This window comes from Marmota monax, unplaced genomic scaffold, assembly GCF_021218885.2.
Source record: "Marmota monax isolate L192 unplaced genomic scaffold, Marmota_monax_Labrador192_F-V1.1 WCK01_AAM20220418_F8-fsc00078, whole genome shotgun sequence".
NCBI classification, from domain to species: domain Eukaryota; kingdom Metazoa; phylum Chordata; class Mammalia; order Rodentia; family Sciuridae; genus Marmota; species Marmota monax.
The window spans coordinates 8,518,524-8,535,867 of record NW_026694865.1 but is presented as its reverse complement, the minus strand read 5'-3'; the positions used below and the strand labels follow the sequence as shown (position 1 = coordinate 8,535,867).

The window sequence follows — 17,344 nt, the reverse complement described above, 5'->3', positions numbered from 1 at the left end:
AGTGTTGAGTATTAAGGTCTTTGACAGTAGGAAAAATAATGTGTCAGAGAGTATTAATTTTCAAGACCTGAAATGAAGTGGCTTAACTTCTTGATAGGAATCTTGGAGATATAGCAAACCTTAGGAGGCCCAGAGGAAGTGGGGTAGATGGAAGGGGCCTGGTGCCATTCTTCCAGAAGTGGCTCTATCAGTTTCATGCATGACTCAAACTGTTTGCTGCTGGGGGATGATCTATGCCAGAGTTGGTCCCCATGCTGCAGTGTCTCCCTTCTGTTTCACCCTCTCCTTTCAGGAACCTTGGGGCGGAAATATACACTTGATAATCCAGGAAGAGGGTGAGATGGACAAAGCCTGGAAATCTAAGAAATCCCTGTGCAGCACCTTCTGTATTGGGACCATGAAGGTCAAGAGCCCAAATGTCAAATTTTCATTGTTTTTACATATAAAAATATCACACTATATCCCAGAAATATATACAGCTATTGGGTATCAATAAAATTTGAAAAACAAATAAAAACAGACAACAGAATCTTGGCCAAAACTATGAAGACGAAAGATAAGAGGATGTTTGGAAGCAGTTATTTCTAGACTTAGTATCCACTCTCACAAGTGTGTAGTTCTATGACTTTATATCTTTATTTTCTCTCATCGCTTCTCCTCTCTTGCTTGCTTGCTGTTTGTTCCCTATCCTGAGTGTGAAAGGATTTGGCTCCTGGTGGAGCTGTGCCACACAGTTAGGGTGAGTTTCCCCTGTCCCCCTGACCCTCTCTTGCTCAGAATCCTTCAGTGCCCCCTAGGTTCCTCCATAAGTCAACTTGCCATATATATATAAGCCATATATATATAAGCTCATTTTGGCTTCCCCCCGCTCCAACGGACTTTGTGATATTTATTTTATATATATATATATATATATATATATATATATATATATATATATATATATATAAAATTTTTTAAGATGTTTATGGACTTTTTTTTTATTCTTTTATTTATATGCGGTGCTGAGAATTGAACTCGGTGCCTCACACAAGCTAGGCAGGTGCTCTACCACCGAACCACAACCTCAGCCCCTCAACTTGCCTTCTTAGCGTTGTTTTCTACTGTCTATTTTTTAAAGCTCAAGTCTTGCCTCTCCATTCTGTTTTTGGTTTTGGTTTTTGTGTTAGGTCTGTGTTACCTGAGCTGAACATTGTTGAACCCCACTGCAGACCCAGAGAGGACTTTAGGAGGAAGTGGGGACTCACTGATGGGGCTGTGAGGGGCTGTTTGGGGCCTGCAGTCTGGCCAGGTCAGAGGTGGGGCAGGCTAGGAAGGCCACTAACAAGTATCTGGATTCTTAAGAGAAGTTGTCTATATAGTTTGGATTACTATCAAGGGGTTGGCTGGGGCTGTGGTGGGGGATTTTTTTGCTACGGCTCCCAACTGGCCTTTGGAACTTTTCAGAAGTTCATGAGCTTTCAGAAGGCAACTCTTGACTATCTACATCTTAGGATGGTACATGTTGGAGCCATGTTTATAGTCCCTTAAATTGCATCAAACACCCTCTAAGATAGGTGAGCTAAAATCTTAGATTCTGTGGTGTTTATCTGATGTGACCCCTGCTCTGGGATCTCCTGTGTGTGTGTGTGTGTGTGTGTATGTGACAAAGATTTTTGAGAAAAGGAAGTTGTGCCCAGTGGGGAGCCTGGTGCATAGGGCCCTCCTTCAGGGTTCTCAGTTCCCACTCACCCGAGACCTCCTTGGCCTTAGGAGCTGTGTTCCTGGAAGGCTTCTAGCATGTGCTGAGACATGAGCAGAGGATGATACCAAGGCCCTTACAACACACAAAGGAAAGATGGTGTGAGGGTACTTCTGCAGGAAACCCTGAAGCCTGGGTAGATGGGAACCAGGTGGGCATGCAGGAGATCCCCCAGATGTCATCCTTCTCCTGCTTCCATCCTGACCTGTCTTGCTTTTAATCTGTTCCTTGCATGTTTTATTTCCTTGTAAATGTGGAAGATTCTTAGCAGCAGATACATTTTCCAGGAAGTTAGAAATGAATCATACATAAAAGGGAAAAACCTAGCCACACTGAAAATGAGAAGGAAATTGACTAGTTTAAGCAATATTGTAAAATCCACAAAACATTAAATTGACCATTTTTAAATGTGGAGTTCAGTGGCATTAAGTACAACTACCATCTATCTCTAGACCTCTTTCATCACCCCAGAGTGAAACTCCATCCCCATTAAACACTAACTGCTCATGGATCCCTAGCCCTTGGCCCTTGGAAATCACCATTCTACTCTCTGATTTTGATGACTCCAGGTATCTCATACTAGAATTAGGCAGTATTTGTCCTTTTGCACCTGGCTGTGTTTTGAAGTTCATTTTTTTTTTTTGTGTGTGTGTTAATATTTTAAATAAGCCCATTAAGTCAAGGAGAGTGGGCCAGACATATCTTCTACAGAGGCAGTTCCCTTCCTCCTGCTGCCTGTTTTGTTGTTGTCCAGAGTGACTGGGCCAGTGCCCTGCTTTAGCTAATCCTCTGTGTAGAAGGAGCTGACAGCTGGGGGCTTCCAAAGTTTGCTCCCAGCTGTTCTCAGGCTTCAGTGTTTTCTCTGGAATGATGAACCAGGGCCTAAATGTAGGATTGGAAATTAATTGCATAGATTTCGGTCAATCATGTCTTTAGATAATCAGGCAGCAAATACCTACTGATCAGAATACCATCTGTACAGGCAGAGGCCCAAAGTAGGAGTATCACAAGTTTCCTTCTTCCTGTGCAGGTGCTGGTATACCTGACTGCTATAGGGACGAGGAGAAGGTTTTGAGGAGTTACCAAGAGCCAGCTGCCTGTCTGTTTCTGGACATGGTTTATGTTGTTGACTGATGGCACCAGCTGTGGAGAGGTGGTTTTATGTAGTGTGAATAATTGAAACCCAACTCTAAGTTTCCCTTTTGTCCCTTCCTGTTTAACAATCAACTGTTGTCAAATTTATTCTTTTTGGTAATGCTTTGCATCACCCTCCCATGTGAGAATTCAACAAAAATGCCTCTTGTACCTAGGGTCTGCGCCAAGTGAGCAGCCAATGTCTTTTCCTGTGCTGTCCCTGTGACTCTTCTCCACTCTCGCACCCTCCCTTGGGTTTAGGTGCCTGTGGCTGATTTACCTTCTCCTCAGTATGTGGAGGAACAGGGTCTTCAAACAGTACAGCTCTTCCTGTAGCTGCTGGTAGGTATGTGGAGAAACTCAGTGTTGGGTGCTTTTCTCCATTGGGCAGGCCCACCCACGGCTGCCAACTGCAGACCCATGGAGGCCAGGAACAGGCTGCCTGCTGAGGGCTTTTCTGGCGCAGAAGAGATGGATGCATGCGCTCCCTTCAGAGCAGAGGCAGGCACACTTCATGTTGGGATTTTGAATCCCTAACAATTTGTGGCTCATTTTGGCTTCCCCCTGCTCCAAGAGACTGTGTGATATTTAATGACTCAACCCTGATTATACTCTGGATGTTCCCTTTCTACTGATGTCAGTTTATAGAACAGTCCTTAAACAAATGTTTATACAGAAAGGGAAGGCAATAGGGGACCTTTGGGACCCTAAGAGGGGGCTTCAACTGCTGTCCCACCACACCAGGGAGCCCAGGCTCTGATACCAATGACCAGTGTTTCCAGTTTCCTAGCTCACTGGGAGGTATGGTTGGCCAGGTGTGGATGAGTAGACCTGGGCCTATCTTTTGCAGGGCTGCTGGTCTTAGACCAGGAACCTCAGTGAGAACTACAGGATGCCAGGCAGGGGCACCTCCATGAGGTGTGAGATCAAATGAGGTCATAAGGGAAGAGGTTTCTGACGGGAGCTTCAGTGCAAATATTTCAAGAAATGGATACAGCACATGACTTGCCACTACTGTTGCTTGTGCCAATCTCTCACTGTCTCCATAGGGCTTCAGTGTGACACTTGGTGGGGGAGGGGAAGGGGTGGGGGAAGGAGAGAGGGTTTAGAAGTAATGGTTTGCCTCAGACCTTGGAAGGCTGGCTTCCTTCTATCTGGGGAGTGATCTTGTTTAGTCTAGGAAAGACTGACATTCTTAGAAATAAGGCCTGAGGAGATGGCTTCCAGGACATTCTTCCCAAGGCCTTTTCTTTCAATCAAGTGAGACAGAGGTGAGTAGGAATGAGATAGAAAGCTCTTCCCTCCACTCCAGTTCCCCCTGCACAGATTCACTTCTCACCTGGCTTCCCCTCAAGGGACTGATAGAGTCAAACATGCTGGGGAGACCATTGATATGGTAGTGGTGGTGGCGGGGTGGGTATCTGTTACTGAACACAAGGAATTTGAGAAACGAGGGAGAAAAACAACTGTTTTTAAAACAACCATCTTACTAGATTTACTGTTCTTTTTGAGGTTCTGCCCTGGGCAGAGGACTCTGGTACTTGCTAAGAGAAGAAGTAGTCAATGCAGAGGTGGTGAGCCCCTGACTCCACCTGCAGGAGTCTGTGATTAGATGGGGTGGGGGGGGGCACAAAGGCTGCCATTTGCAGGTCAGGAGAGAAGGCTCCCAGCTGTCCCAGGGGGCATGATGGGGAGCCTGTGGAAGGAGTTCATGGAGATGCAGATTTTTTGAACTGCAAGGGATCTGAAGATATCAGAAAGCTGGTTGGAGAGGAAAGAGACTAAAAGAACAAAGACCAAAAGGTGGGAAGATACAGCAAGGAGAAAATCAGGCAGCATAGCATGGAGGTTGTTAAGACCCAGGGCTGTGAGCTGTATGGTGAGTGAGTTGTTTTATTGCTGGCCTCCTGTCAGTTGTGAGATGTCCATTGACAATGTAGCATACACCTCCTGTCCCTGCTCTCTGATTCTGCAGTTAGCCCTTCTCCAGAGAAGCATTCCGGAAGACCTCCAGAGACCCTTCAGTGGCCACACCTCACAGCGTGTTCTCTGGAACTTCTCACTGATTACCATCTCCTTGGTATCCTCTCTCTCTCTCACCTTCAGACTCCGCATGCCCAGATGGCTTTTCCTCTAGCCACTCCTCCTGTCTCCTACACATGTCCACATGCTCCAGGGACCTGTCCTTAGAGCCAGCTCCCTCCTCCTTCTCTCACCTTCACCCCTCCCAAATGTGGATATCCAGCTTCATCTGCTCTTTCAGACCAGTGCTACATGCCTTGCTTCTGGGGTTAGGATTCTGTGGTTGTGAACCCCAGAAACCCACAAAACCGAAGTTCACTGCACAGAAAGCCACTCAGAACTTACTGGGCATAAGCCCCAGGGGAGAGCTGGCAGCCCTGGATCATCCACTGAGTACCTGCTTCCTCTCCGGTGTGGACTTTCTAGGGGCTCATCCTTTGAAAGCTCTGAGTCAAATCTAAAGGCCAGAATCCTTTCCATCACTCTCTCTGATCTCAAACTTCTTGCGTCTCTTAGTCTCCTACTTCCTATTGATTTGGCAAACTGTGAGCAGCATTTGATGGGATCTGTAGAGTGGCAGCAGTGGCAGCTGCGGCTGCATTCCTGAGTGGGTCTTCCCACAGTTGAAAATGCAGGGCTGGGCCCAAGGGATTTACGTGTTCTCTGGGTCTGCATCTTGTGCAGGCGACTTTGAATTTGACACCCCTGTCACATAGCCAGTGCCTGGAAACCCTGAAACTGTTCCTGGTATTCATAATTCACATCGGGTAGACTTAGGTGGTATTTATAGCACTCCCAAGACAAGTTATTGCCAAAGGAGGTAGTGACACTTATCAGGGCCGTGTAGGAGACACAGCACTGAGCAGACTCTTTCTCTGGCTAATTTTAGATTGCCAGTGAAGGCTCCTCATATTGTCAGTGTGCCTTCAGAGGCTCTGATCTTCCAGGGAGAATGCAACACAAAAGCTTTGGAGCCATTTCTGGTCCCTGGGGCTTACTGTCCTGCCAAGAGTCTCCCTGTCCAGGTTTTCTCTATCTCTGGCCCCTCCTTCTGCCCTCTCGCAAGAAAAGGGGATTACAGGGTTCCTGGATACAATGGCATTGGGCCATCAGGCTGGGGTGGGAAAGGACCTCATAGCAGGACACCATTCCTTACCAGCTAATGTTTACAACCTGTGAATGCATGATACAGTTAGGCTTGCACATGGCCCTGTCTACCCTTGGTCAAGGGCAATCCTCATGGAGATTTTATTAGTCATGTCAGGCTGCCATAACAAAATACCATGAACATAAATGGCAGAAATGAATTTCCTCACAGTTCTGGAAGCTGGAAGTCTGAGATCAGAGTGCTAGCACAGTTGGCTCTGTGAGGGCCCTCTTCCTGGCTTGCAGACAGCTGTCTCCTTGCTGTGTCCTCAAACAGCAGAGCAAGCAATTTAACTGGAGTCTCTTCCTGTGGGAACACTAATTCCATTGCAAAGGTGGAGCACTTGTGCCTCATAAAACCTAGTTGCCTCCTGAAGACCTTGCCTCCAAATATCTCACATTGAAGGTTAGGGCTCAATATGAATTTGGTGTGGGGGGGATACAATTCAACCACAGCAGGGTTTCTTGGAGACTTGTAAGCTGTATACTCTTTACTTCTGCAGTGGGACTGGTCCCATCTCCCCCAGGATCAGGCTCCTGTGGGCAAAATAATCTTTTCAGATGACCCAGAGTGTCTGCTGGACAGGGGTAAGGAGAGTTGGAGGGTCATGGAGCTGGCTGGTTTGTCTTGGGATTTGCTATCAATTCTAAGTTATAAAGCCACAACATGCTTGTGGGCTTGAAAAGGGGAAGGTGTGCTGGAGTATATGTGGGCAGGTGCTTGCTGGAACCTGCGTGGGAACCAGTTGGCAGGTGAAGGGGGGAGGGCAGACAAGTCACATTTTACCCACTTCGTTGCTTGGCTTCTGCCACTCTCTCCCTCTTCGTCATCTGCGACTTTGAGTGCTTGCATGGCTTCTGGTGGTGCTTTTCTTTTGTGTGACTTGTCATGACTCAAATTACCTGTGTCATTAGTCATATTTTGGAAGTTTGGGGTGGTTTGGAAGCAACTCTTCCAGAAAGCTGGAAAAAGAACTGTTGCCCCAAATGATGACGAGATGACAGACAGCTCTGGCCAGCTGTCCCTCACCAGCAGTTGTGGACCTTGGCTTCCCTTTCTCTGGATTTGGAAGTGTTCCTATGAGTCAACAATGGTGCCTTTCTTGGCCAGCAGCTTCTCTGCAGCCACACTGGCATCTTGGTTGGAGCAAGGGCTTAGTGATGGGTGAGTGGGGACAAAGCTTACTCTTGTATCTGGGCCTTTTCCCAGTTTCCCTCTATGCTGAGTAGTCAGTCGGGGTCATTCTGCTGTCTCTCCCCTGATGCCCTGAGATTGGTATTAGAAGTAGCAAGTTTGGAATCTCTTTCATTTGGGGAAATATCTCTTATGTGCTTTTGATTTCTTATTCTGATTTGGAGAAGGAGCACATTGTCAATAAAGTGGATAAGGGGTGGTCCTGGGTTTTCTGTACCATTCCTGCAGTATCTCTCAACCTCTAGGAGGCAGTGGGGATTCTGCTTGAAGAAGACTAGATGAAGGAACTTGAAGGTGGTGCACAGCTTGAGTGGGACTCTGTTGTCTTCAGGTGCCCTTCTTCCACCCGTTTCCCCTTCCCTCTGATGACCACCATTCCTGGGGTCTGCTGACCAGAGTGGCTCAGGCTGTCACTGGATAGCAGTGGACTCTTTTTTTAAGTCAAATGGAGATCACTTAATCTACTCTTTTTACCTCATTGAGCAGAAGCAAATGTAGTGACAAAATATAAGTGCACCTTACTTAAGAAAAGGGGAAGTATTTTATAAATCAGCAAAATAGTATGCTTTCATATTATTCTTCAAGACCTGACTATCCTATGAAATTATTTAAAAGTAGAGAAAAATTTGATAACTTGAGGTAGGCATATGTGTGCACACGTGTATATGAGTGTACAAATGAATGTGCACAGGTGTGCTTGACCAGTCAAGTCTGGAAGTCTACTTTTCAGGTTGACAGTAAGATATGGTCCAACCAACATCTGTCTTCTGGGGCTGTTAGCATAAAAATCTGCAGACCAGTGGTTGACTGTGTGAGTCATGGGTGTGCTGGGGACACCTACAAGCTTGGGATTGTGTTATTTTTTTTTCTTGTTCCCTATGATTCTCTTCTAGGATGTGACTTTCAGACTGTGGCTGGCCTGGGTTGACTTAGATGTCTCAGGTCCTATGTGTTGGACTGAGCAAAAACCCATTGCCATTACTCCTTCCCTTCCCTTCCCTTCCCTTCCCTTCCCTTCCCTTCCCTTCCCTTCCCCTTCCTCCCTTCCTCCCTTCCTCCCTTCCTTCCTTCCCTTGCAAGAGGTGTTTTCCTTTAAATGATCAATTTTCGTGAAAAAGGAAATTACTAGAAAGAGGACCTAGGACCTCGAATCAGTAGGCTTTGAGCAGCTGGGTTTCATCTGCCTTCCTGGGTGCTGTGTCAACCTCAGGTAGTGACATTCCTATAACCTGTTTCCATTTAAGACTATTAGCACTCAGGCTTGTCTTTTTTGGAACCTTGGGTGGGGAGGAAAGAGATTGCAGCAGGTAGCTCTGTGACCTGGTGGGTTTCAGCTTCAGGAAGCATTTTATTTGTTCAGAGTGTGAAGAGACTTGGAGAGTGAAACTCTGTGCAGGATGCCAGTCCTTGTGATAGTAGCTGGCTCTTAAGAAACAAATCCCATGTTTCTTTTAGATTTTTTTACCTTATTTGTAAGGAAGTCTTGAAAGAGACCAAGGAGAAATACACAAGCCATAAATGTATGTCTGAACACACCTGTGTAAACTGAGTCCAGATTAGGAAAGAGAACACTAACAGAACTTCAGAAGCCTCCTTGATGACCCTGCCCTGACTGCACCCTCTTTCCTTAGTCACCATCCTGACTTAGTTTTATCTATTTTTTTTAACTCCATGTGAATAGACCCACCATGGATGTCCTCTTGTTTTTGGTTGCTTTTGTTCAGGGCAATGTTTGTGTGATCTGTCTACATTGTCGTGTGAGATATGGTATTTGGTTGTATTCATATTGTCTACTTGGTTTCTGTGCAAGGACATTTGGGTATTTTTCCAGACTTTGGCTCTGATGAATAAAACTGATATGAATCATCTTCCATATGCCTTTTGACATGGGTGAGTTTACACCTCGTGGTGGCATATCAAATGCTTTCTTTACTTTTCCCAGTGCACTTACTTATTGAGCAAGTGGTTAGAGAATCCACTGTAGACCAACCTCTACCCTGCTGTGAGATCAGGAATAAGACATGGAAGGTCTGTTGAGAGGAGAGGGCAGCTGTTTCAGATGGCTCTCTAAAGAGTTGACATTTAAGTAAACACTTCAGGGATGAGAGCTGGCCAGCCAGGTAAGGTACTGAAAAGGAGTACTTCCTGAAGTGGAAAGAGCTTGCAGACATTAATGGACAGTGATGCTGTCTCAAGAGTGGGCTGATCAGCACAGAAAAGTCCAAGGATTGCCTAGACCTAATCCAAGCTAATGAAGTAATTAGACCTGGGACATTTAACTTTCCTTTGTAGGAGTCAGGAGGAAGGGCTGTGTCTGTTTTTGTTTTTATTTTAAATAAACTAAAAGCAATGATTCATTAAGCAGTGAATCACTTCATAGCAGCTTTCAGGAGAGGACCAGGCAGCATGATGGGACTGTGTTCTATGCTGTCCACAACTGGTCCCTGGCTTGAGCCTACCAAAAGGCCTGTAGGCTGGACACGTTGCTAGGGCCTTGTGTTTTGAAAATAGGCACTACTATTGGGTTCCTGGTTTTTAGCCCGTGACTCATCTTCCCCAGACCCAGAGGGTCCAGATTCCCAGGCTGGGAGTTTACCCAACCAGGATGTCAGCAGTGTCAAGCTTCAGCGATGTGGGGAAGTCCGTTTAGCTAGAAGGGACACCCTGTTTTTAGAATGAGGGTGGGGGAGTGCTGTAGGCTGAATGAGAGATCTGAGCAGGAGGAAATGGCCTGGAGCTGTGGGTGTGGTTCTTGTCTGCCGGTCCAGGCCCCCCTTCCAGAACTATCATGGCTAAAGCCAGCTTGGTGTGCAGCTCTGATTGGAATGGGAACCACATGGAGGCTGAAAACTGGACAACATCCTCTGGAGATTTCTCCCTTTCTTTTGTGTTGCTGATGTTTCATTTTTAATTAAGATGCCCTTGTTGGGAAATTTTCTAGCTCTGGTAAAAATCTATCCTGACTACAGAGGCTCTGTCACATTGAGGAGGAGTGGAAGGAGATGCTCCAATAAATTCAGATCCCAAAGAAATCCCTCTTTGTTGCACAGGTTAGTGGGTGACCGTGGCACAAGAGCCCTGTGGGTAGTTGGAGTCTCTATGCCCATTCAGAGTAGGGGTTCCTCTTGACTTTTCCCAGCTCTATGGCTCTGGCAGCTCCTCTCAGAACTTCTATTGATGGTTTCCTAGTGTTCTTTTCCACCCTCCAATTTTATTAGTATGTAAAGAAGATAAAAGGCTTCTCTGTATTAAATAAACTTAAAATTTCCCATGGTATGGAGCAAGGCCTCAGCCACCCACTGGCTTGCCCTCTCCCCGACCCCAGCCATTGGCTGAGGAGCTGTGAGGCACACTTGGTGTTCCCCTGTGCATCTCTTCTTTCCTCCCTCTCTTTTCAAAATCGAGTTCTGCTTCTTGGGTATGAATGCTGAGAACCATTTCTGTTAATTTACAGGTCTTACGAGTGTCACACCATTGCCTTCCTGGCTGGGTGGCCTCCGATTCATGTGGGTTTCCCGCCATCTGGCCCCAGCCCATCTGGCCCCTGTGTGGGTCAGGCTCCCCCACCTACACCACCCAGAGTTGGCACACATCTCTAGTTGTGGAATAAAGGAAAACCTTCAAATTTTTCTTCCCTGATAAGTTTCCACTTTAGTTCTCATACAAATCTTTGTTTCCTGGCACCACTGAGCTTGAAAGTGTGAAATGACAGAGAAAGTAAAGTTTGATTCCAGGATAAAGTTTGATTAAAGTCACCAGAAAGGTTCCTTTTGTCCTTGATACCTTTTATTAGTGTGATCTGACTATGTTTTACGTTGATCTGGCACTTGATTTGTAAGATTTATTAGCTAGAAGAGTTCTTCAGCCTCCCAGGGAACCTAGGTACTTTTGTTAAAATAATTAGAAACTAGGTGTTGTGGGGGATCACTTTTATTCTTGCTAATGTTAGCAGCCAGCTCTGAGCATTCTTGGAAGGTCTGATGAAATGCTCATTTTAAATGCAAATTCTTTGCATGGTTAGGAGGAAAATGAAATCATTCTGGCTCCTAGCACTCACTCTGCATTTTTGCCATTCCTTCTGGTGGCCGAGGGGAGGGCTCATGACTAAATCCCTCAGCATCTTTATTATGATTTCTGATCTGAACTTGCTGAGAGGAAGCCTGGGCCCCAGGATGTTAACTCTCTGTTGCCAACTGACTACAGCATGTGGTTGCCTGAAGTGAATGTTCAGTAGTCTCCTGCGCCCCACCCACTAGTGATCTTTGGATTCTCTCTCATTTCTTTTATGGATGGTGGATGTTCTGGGAAACTTATGGTAAGTGGAAGTATTTCCCCGCCCCCTCATTTTTCTTTGCGGCAAATGAAATGTGCTAAGCCCTTTATCCTATGCTATAGCAGCAGCGTGTGCTGATTCCTTTTAGCCTTAGTAGGTTTTTCCAGTTTCCACTCTTTTCTGGGAGTTTCCTTTCCCTTTATCCTAGCTACTTGCCACCTGGAGAATCCTTGGCTTCATGCATGATGGACATGAGGGGGCTCCTGTGCAGCATGGCTGGCATGAGTGGTTCATTGTCTGTGACTCTTTCAAAGAGGGATTTCAGTGCATGATTGCAAACCAGGTGAGCACATTACATTCCTTTTCCTGAAAGTGAGACTCCTACTTGTAAACAACTGTTGTCTCCTGTGGTTCTAGAGACTATCAGGTCATGTGTGGAGGGGTTCAGCCTCTTAGTGAAAGCCCCCCTTCTCCAGTGTTATGGATATAGCCAGCACCAATGGAGAAGGTTGGGGAGATGGCAAGGTAGTAAAGGATATAACATGTTTCTCTATCCACAAAATAATGACTTTATACTGGGTCTACCTTGAAAGTTAGGGCAGTGGGTGATTTATGGTTGCCAATCATTATGAAATGCAAAATCTTCATCCATACATCGAATGTACTTGCAACCATGCTGTTTTCTCTTTTGATTGTAAAGTCATTTTGTTTTTCTTTTTGACTTAAGTATTCTTTCCAAGCAGAACATAGAATTCAAAACAAAATTTCCAAATTTGTCCCCAGTTTGTTGACTAAACTGAATCACAGGGTTTTGGAGTTGGAAGGGGGTCCTGGAGCCCAGGAGCTCTTGGCTTTTTATTTCTGTGGATTATGAGGTCACCAGGGTCTCTCTTGATGGTTGGTGATGTGGAGAAATGCTTTCAGCAATGCTCCTTTCTCCAATGCAAATGTAATAGGGCTTTGAGAGACCTGGTGGGGAATGCCCCCCGTGAGAGACATTGGCTCCAGACCTGGAGGCATTCCATACTGGGAGGCTTGAGAATTAGTGGTTGGACCCAGTTCAATGGCTGCAAAGCTTCTGAAATGGACAACTTCTCTGTCTAGTAACAATGAAGGAGGGCTCAGGAAGGTCAGGTAGTTATGTCCAGACCAAGCAGTCTCTATTGGTTTGACTCCACTAAGCAGCTCGTACTTTTAATTTCTGCCAATGGGTATAAATGAGGACAAATTACGTTTTGATAGTCTCTATTGGTTTGACCAAGCAGTCTCTATTGGTTTGACTCCACTAAGCAGCTCGTACTTTTAATTTCTGCCAATGGGTAAAAATGAGGACAAATTACATGGTAGATGGGGGATAAGTGTAAACAAACAAAATAAGCAAAAAACTCCTAAAGCTAAGGAGTTTTAAACAGCGTGAAACCCAATGAAGAATGAGATCTCCATTTTATAAATCTTGGTCAAGCTTGGAAAGATACTCCCCAATGCAAGCCTACCTCAGTTTATAGCAGATGTATGGGCAGAGTTTAAAGTTGACCTTGGGCCTTGTAAGTTAAGAAATTGCTTTGGGTGGTTGTGAACATATGTTTGCAAAGTGGCAAAGACTCTTTCCCTGCCCCAGCATAGGCTGGAGACCTGAGTTCTGTAGCTGGGCCTGCCTCTAAGTGTATTGGTTAAGTCACCAAATATATCTGGGCAGTAGTTTCCTTCTCTGGAGGAGCAAGGGCAGTGGCAAATTGCTGCTTCTGTCTCCTTCCTGGACAGGAGTGAAGTTCTGAGTGGTGATCCTGGATTTATGAAACCAAGATAAGCCTAAGACATCTCATTGGAGCCTTAATTTTACTCAGGGAATATGGAAGATCAAAATGTATTTTTATATGAAAGTAACCGTGCAAATATTGAAGAAGTGCACATTTTGCATGACTTAAACTTTAGCTAGAACATAGAATTCCATAAATGAAGTGAAAGAAAGCCCATGCTTTCTGTGTATGGCTTCCCACTAACCTCTGTCCTTAGTGGAATTCTGACTGGAGAGAGTAAGAACCCCTGGCCTGTAAGATCCTCAGAGTCTTTTTGCATCTAGAATTTCTTGTTGGAAAAGAAAAGATACATCTTTGGTGTAGAGTATTGAGTAACTTTTCATGCCCATCACCAGAAAGGGTCTCTGGAAGAATGGACAATAACAATAAAGGTTGTCTAGACTTTAGAAATCCAGGAACTTGAAGTTTTCCTTTCCTCCTTTTGGTGTTAACCAAAAAGCTTTTGTTATTATTCTGAAGTGTTATTCCTGAACCAGAAAGAGAACAGATCTGGTTTTGGTGTAATGGGAATTATGCCAGAGGAGGTAGCATGCTGATTAAAATTTCTTTGAAATGGCTTTAACAGAATACTGACAAGGGAATCAGTGTGAAAGTTAAAACTTCTGACATCCCCCTTGTACCTGGGATTTATTTAGCAAGGGAATGTTAGGATGTTAAGAGGCTATGTCCAGTTGGTATTTGCTTCTGAAATTATTTCTTGTTATGAAGAAGTTGTCTTTTGATGTTGATGTTCTTGATGATTCTGTAGAAGCTAATGTCAGAGGCTTTAGATAGGACTATGCTGTCTGTTTTCTCAAGAGAAAGAAGGCCAGGACCTGGCAGATGAGCAAAAGAACACCTACGAAAAAAGAAGTGGTCCTGAAAATGCTATCCGACCATTTGTCAACAATCATGTTATGTGGGGAGTCTCAACTGTGTGACGTAAGAGGTAATTTATAATGTTTCCATGAAAGCAGAAGTAGGTGGTAGTGGGCTTTGTCTTTGTCTCTTCGTGGCATGTAATTGAAACAGCTTGGACTGAATAAGAAACATTTGTGTGATGCGGAAAAAGATTCCAGAGGCTTCCTGACTGGGGTCAAATATTGTTTCCTTATTTTATTTGGAGCATGGAAGCAAACTTCTCATCTGAGTGTTAAGAACATTGCCATTCCTATCTGCTCAGAAGCAAATGAATTTTATGACCTAGAGAACTGCAAGATGCTAGACCGTATAACACAGTGAATCAGAAGAAAAAGCGTGTGAGATCATCTGTCTCAAAAGAAATATATAGCTTTTAGGCAGATATATAAATTCAGTTCTTTCTACATGCTACTTGCTCAGAATCTGTTCTTTAAGAAAAGTGTGCCCCATTCATTTTTAAGTTCCTAATTTTTTAAACTGGCCCTAGAGGATCACTGGAATTTGCTGTCAGCCATTGGGAAATAGAGCCTGGACTAAAGTAGTAGAGAATTTCGTGTTGGTACAGTGTGCAAGGCAAAGCTACTTTCTTTGGTTCAGGCTGCGTGGGTGCTGGCTTAATTCTGGAATTGGCACTCTGAGGGCACCCCTGAAAGCTAAGACATAGGTAGTGTGTAGATCCTTGAGTTCTCAACATCTGCTAATGTTTATGTTGGAAGCTGTGTTGGATATAAGAGTTCAGGTGGTAAGGGGCACCCCTATCTGCCAGGAGCACATTTTGATGAATGGGAAAGACACACAGAAGAGAACCGACTAGTGTGAGGTTTTTCCCAGTGGGACAAAGATTGGGGAATCCTAGGGGTCATCCCAGGCTAGGGGGATGTGCTGGATTTGGGGGGAAGGAATATTTTATTTGAGAAAGATGGTGTGTGGAGGAGCTTTCCTGGAAGGAATAACTTGGGCACAGACCCAAATGTGGGTGTGATGAAGGCACATTGGTGGGGGGGCAGAGCCCCAGACACCTTCTTGGAATTAGTGGTGTGTGCCTATGAGAAAGGTGGGAATAGGGGATAAATTGGGAAACCAGGTGAGAATCTTATGTACGAAGGACCTCAGATCCCAAGGTACAAAATTCCAACTTTATCCTGAATGCAGAGGAAAATATCAAGCACAGGGCAGAAGGAATAGAGGAACTAGCAAAAGCAGTATGGCAAACAGGGCCAGAAGACACAGAGAGAAGAGAAGCACTTTCCAGTCTGATTCCCTGCCATCCTGCTGCTGTCTGGCTGATGGGGAGCCCAGCTGCTCCTGTGTGCTGGGCCTTTGTGACAATGGTTGAGTTTTTTTTTGTTGTTGTTTTTTTCTTGTATTTTGGTCACAGTCCTCGATTTTCAACTTAGCTTGAAAAATCACTGAATTACGCTGGACTCCCTGGGGGAGAAGGTCCAATAACACCCTTCCTTCTCCTCAAACTATTACTGCTCACCCTAGTCACCTGCCATATGCTCTGGGCTTTTCCCTATCTCTTACCTTTCCTTGTGACCAATCTCCTGGGCACCAGGCCCTATGCAGGAGCTACCAGTGCTGGAGGGAAGGGCAGTCTCTGTCCCCAAGGAGCTCCTGCTTGAGAGAAGCAGAACAGAGGACCTGGTGCCACATGAAGAGCATAGGAAGATGGGTGTAGTGGCACACGCCTATAATCTCAGCAGCTTGGGAGGCTGAGGCAGGAAGATCTCGAGTTCAAAGCCATTTAACAAGCAATTTAACAAGACCCTAAGCAACTTGGTGAGACCTTGTCTCAAAATACAAAAAAAAAAAAAAAAAAAAAGGCTGGGTATGTGGGCTCAGTGGTTAATTGTCCTTGGGTTTAATCCCCAGTACCAAAACCAAACAAACAAACAAACAAAAAACCAGACATTGGAGACTTCTGGGGAGCCAGGCAAGGGATGTAGTGTAGCTGAGGGAGGAAGAGGAGATGAGCTGACAGCCTGTCTCAAAAACAGTGTCTTCACTTGATAACCAAAGCTGCTTTTGAGCCTGGCCTTCCAGGAAGGCAGAAATTTGGGGTTTCCTCCTGCCCCTGAAGTCTTAGGCAGGACTGAGGCTATTTTATTGTTGGAATTATTCAAGGGATTCTTCATGTGTTGCCTATAGAATAAATCAATAATGCTCTGAAGTTCTTTTTATGGAAGGTCTATTGGAACTAATGAAATAATAATTTAAGAGCACTGTTGTCCTGATATAGCCTCTTTCTAAGGATGAAAGAGTATAGCTCCTACTGAACATGAAGAGGTGTCAACAAAGTCTTTATGCCTTGGAGTACCTCCTCCTTCCTCTTTGAGTGCTCAGCACAGTGTCTGGCACTTCTGTATCTAATAAGGAGGCAGAGCAGGGCCACGTACTTAAGCTTGCCTACACATCCCACAACTACCCATAGGTTGCATGCCATTCCTATTGGCCCTGTGTCTGCTCCAGCAGTGTTGGGGCTGCTGGTGTGATAATGCAGGGGCAACATGAGACCTGGAGCATGTGGCCTTTTCCTGCTCCTGTTCTGAGACTTGTCGTGGATCCACTAGAGTGAGTCACTGGGAGCTAAGTTTTAGCACAGTCTTGGGTCTCAGAGATGCAGGGCTGTTATCACAGAGTTCCCTTTCAGTCCTGGCCCAGGCCCTTGATTGAAAGGAACTAGTTGCTGGAAGTAGTGACTAATGCCTGTGGTAGGCCAGGGTCTCACTCCTCATTGAGAGTTTCAGCCCCCCTTTGGCTAAGGAGCCCAGGTTGTTGGATTCTTTTGGGTCAAACATCAAAGAGCTACCCCCTGGAATCTGTTTCCTGGCTTAGCCATCCTCCTGCCTGGGTCCCCTAGGGTGGAAACAGTGACTGTGTCTGAGAGGGAGCATTCTGAATTTGAGAAGGATCCCACTCATGCATAGGCTCAGTGGGAAAGGCGTGTGAGATCATTTTGTTCCCCTGTTAGTTTCTGAATCCTTTGTCCTGCTGAAATTGGCAGGCTTTTACTTTTCCTGAGCTCTTAGCAAATGGTTTCCCTGTAAAGCTATTGTTTTGAGTAGATCAAGAATTTTGGGCCTGCGACTGTGTGTGTGTGTGTGTATGTCTAA

At 45.3% G+C, this 17,344-nt stretch overlaps 1 protein-coding gene across 6 annotated transcripts in view; it reads left to right on the top strand.

Annotated features, from left to right (window-relative positions):
• The window catches only part of Tln2 (talin 2), a 400,739-nt gene that overhangs the window by 44,377 nt on the left and 339,018 nt on the right, over positions 1-17,344 (top strand). The window contains exon 1 of one of the 6 annotated variants that reach the window (XM_058573292.1): positions 14,147-14,256. The exons of the other annotated variants lie outside the window; for them this stretch is intronic. The gene's annotated coding sequence lies outside the window, so the exon portion shown is untranslated. Of the gene's footprint in view, positions 1-14,146; positions 14,257-17,344 lie in introns of those variants that run through there. 6 annotated transcript variants of the gene reach the window in all.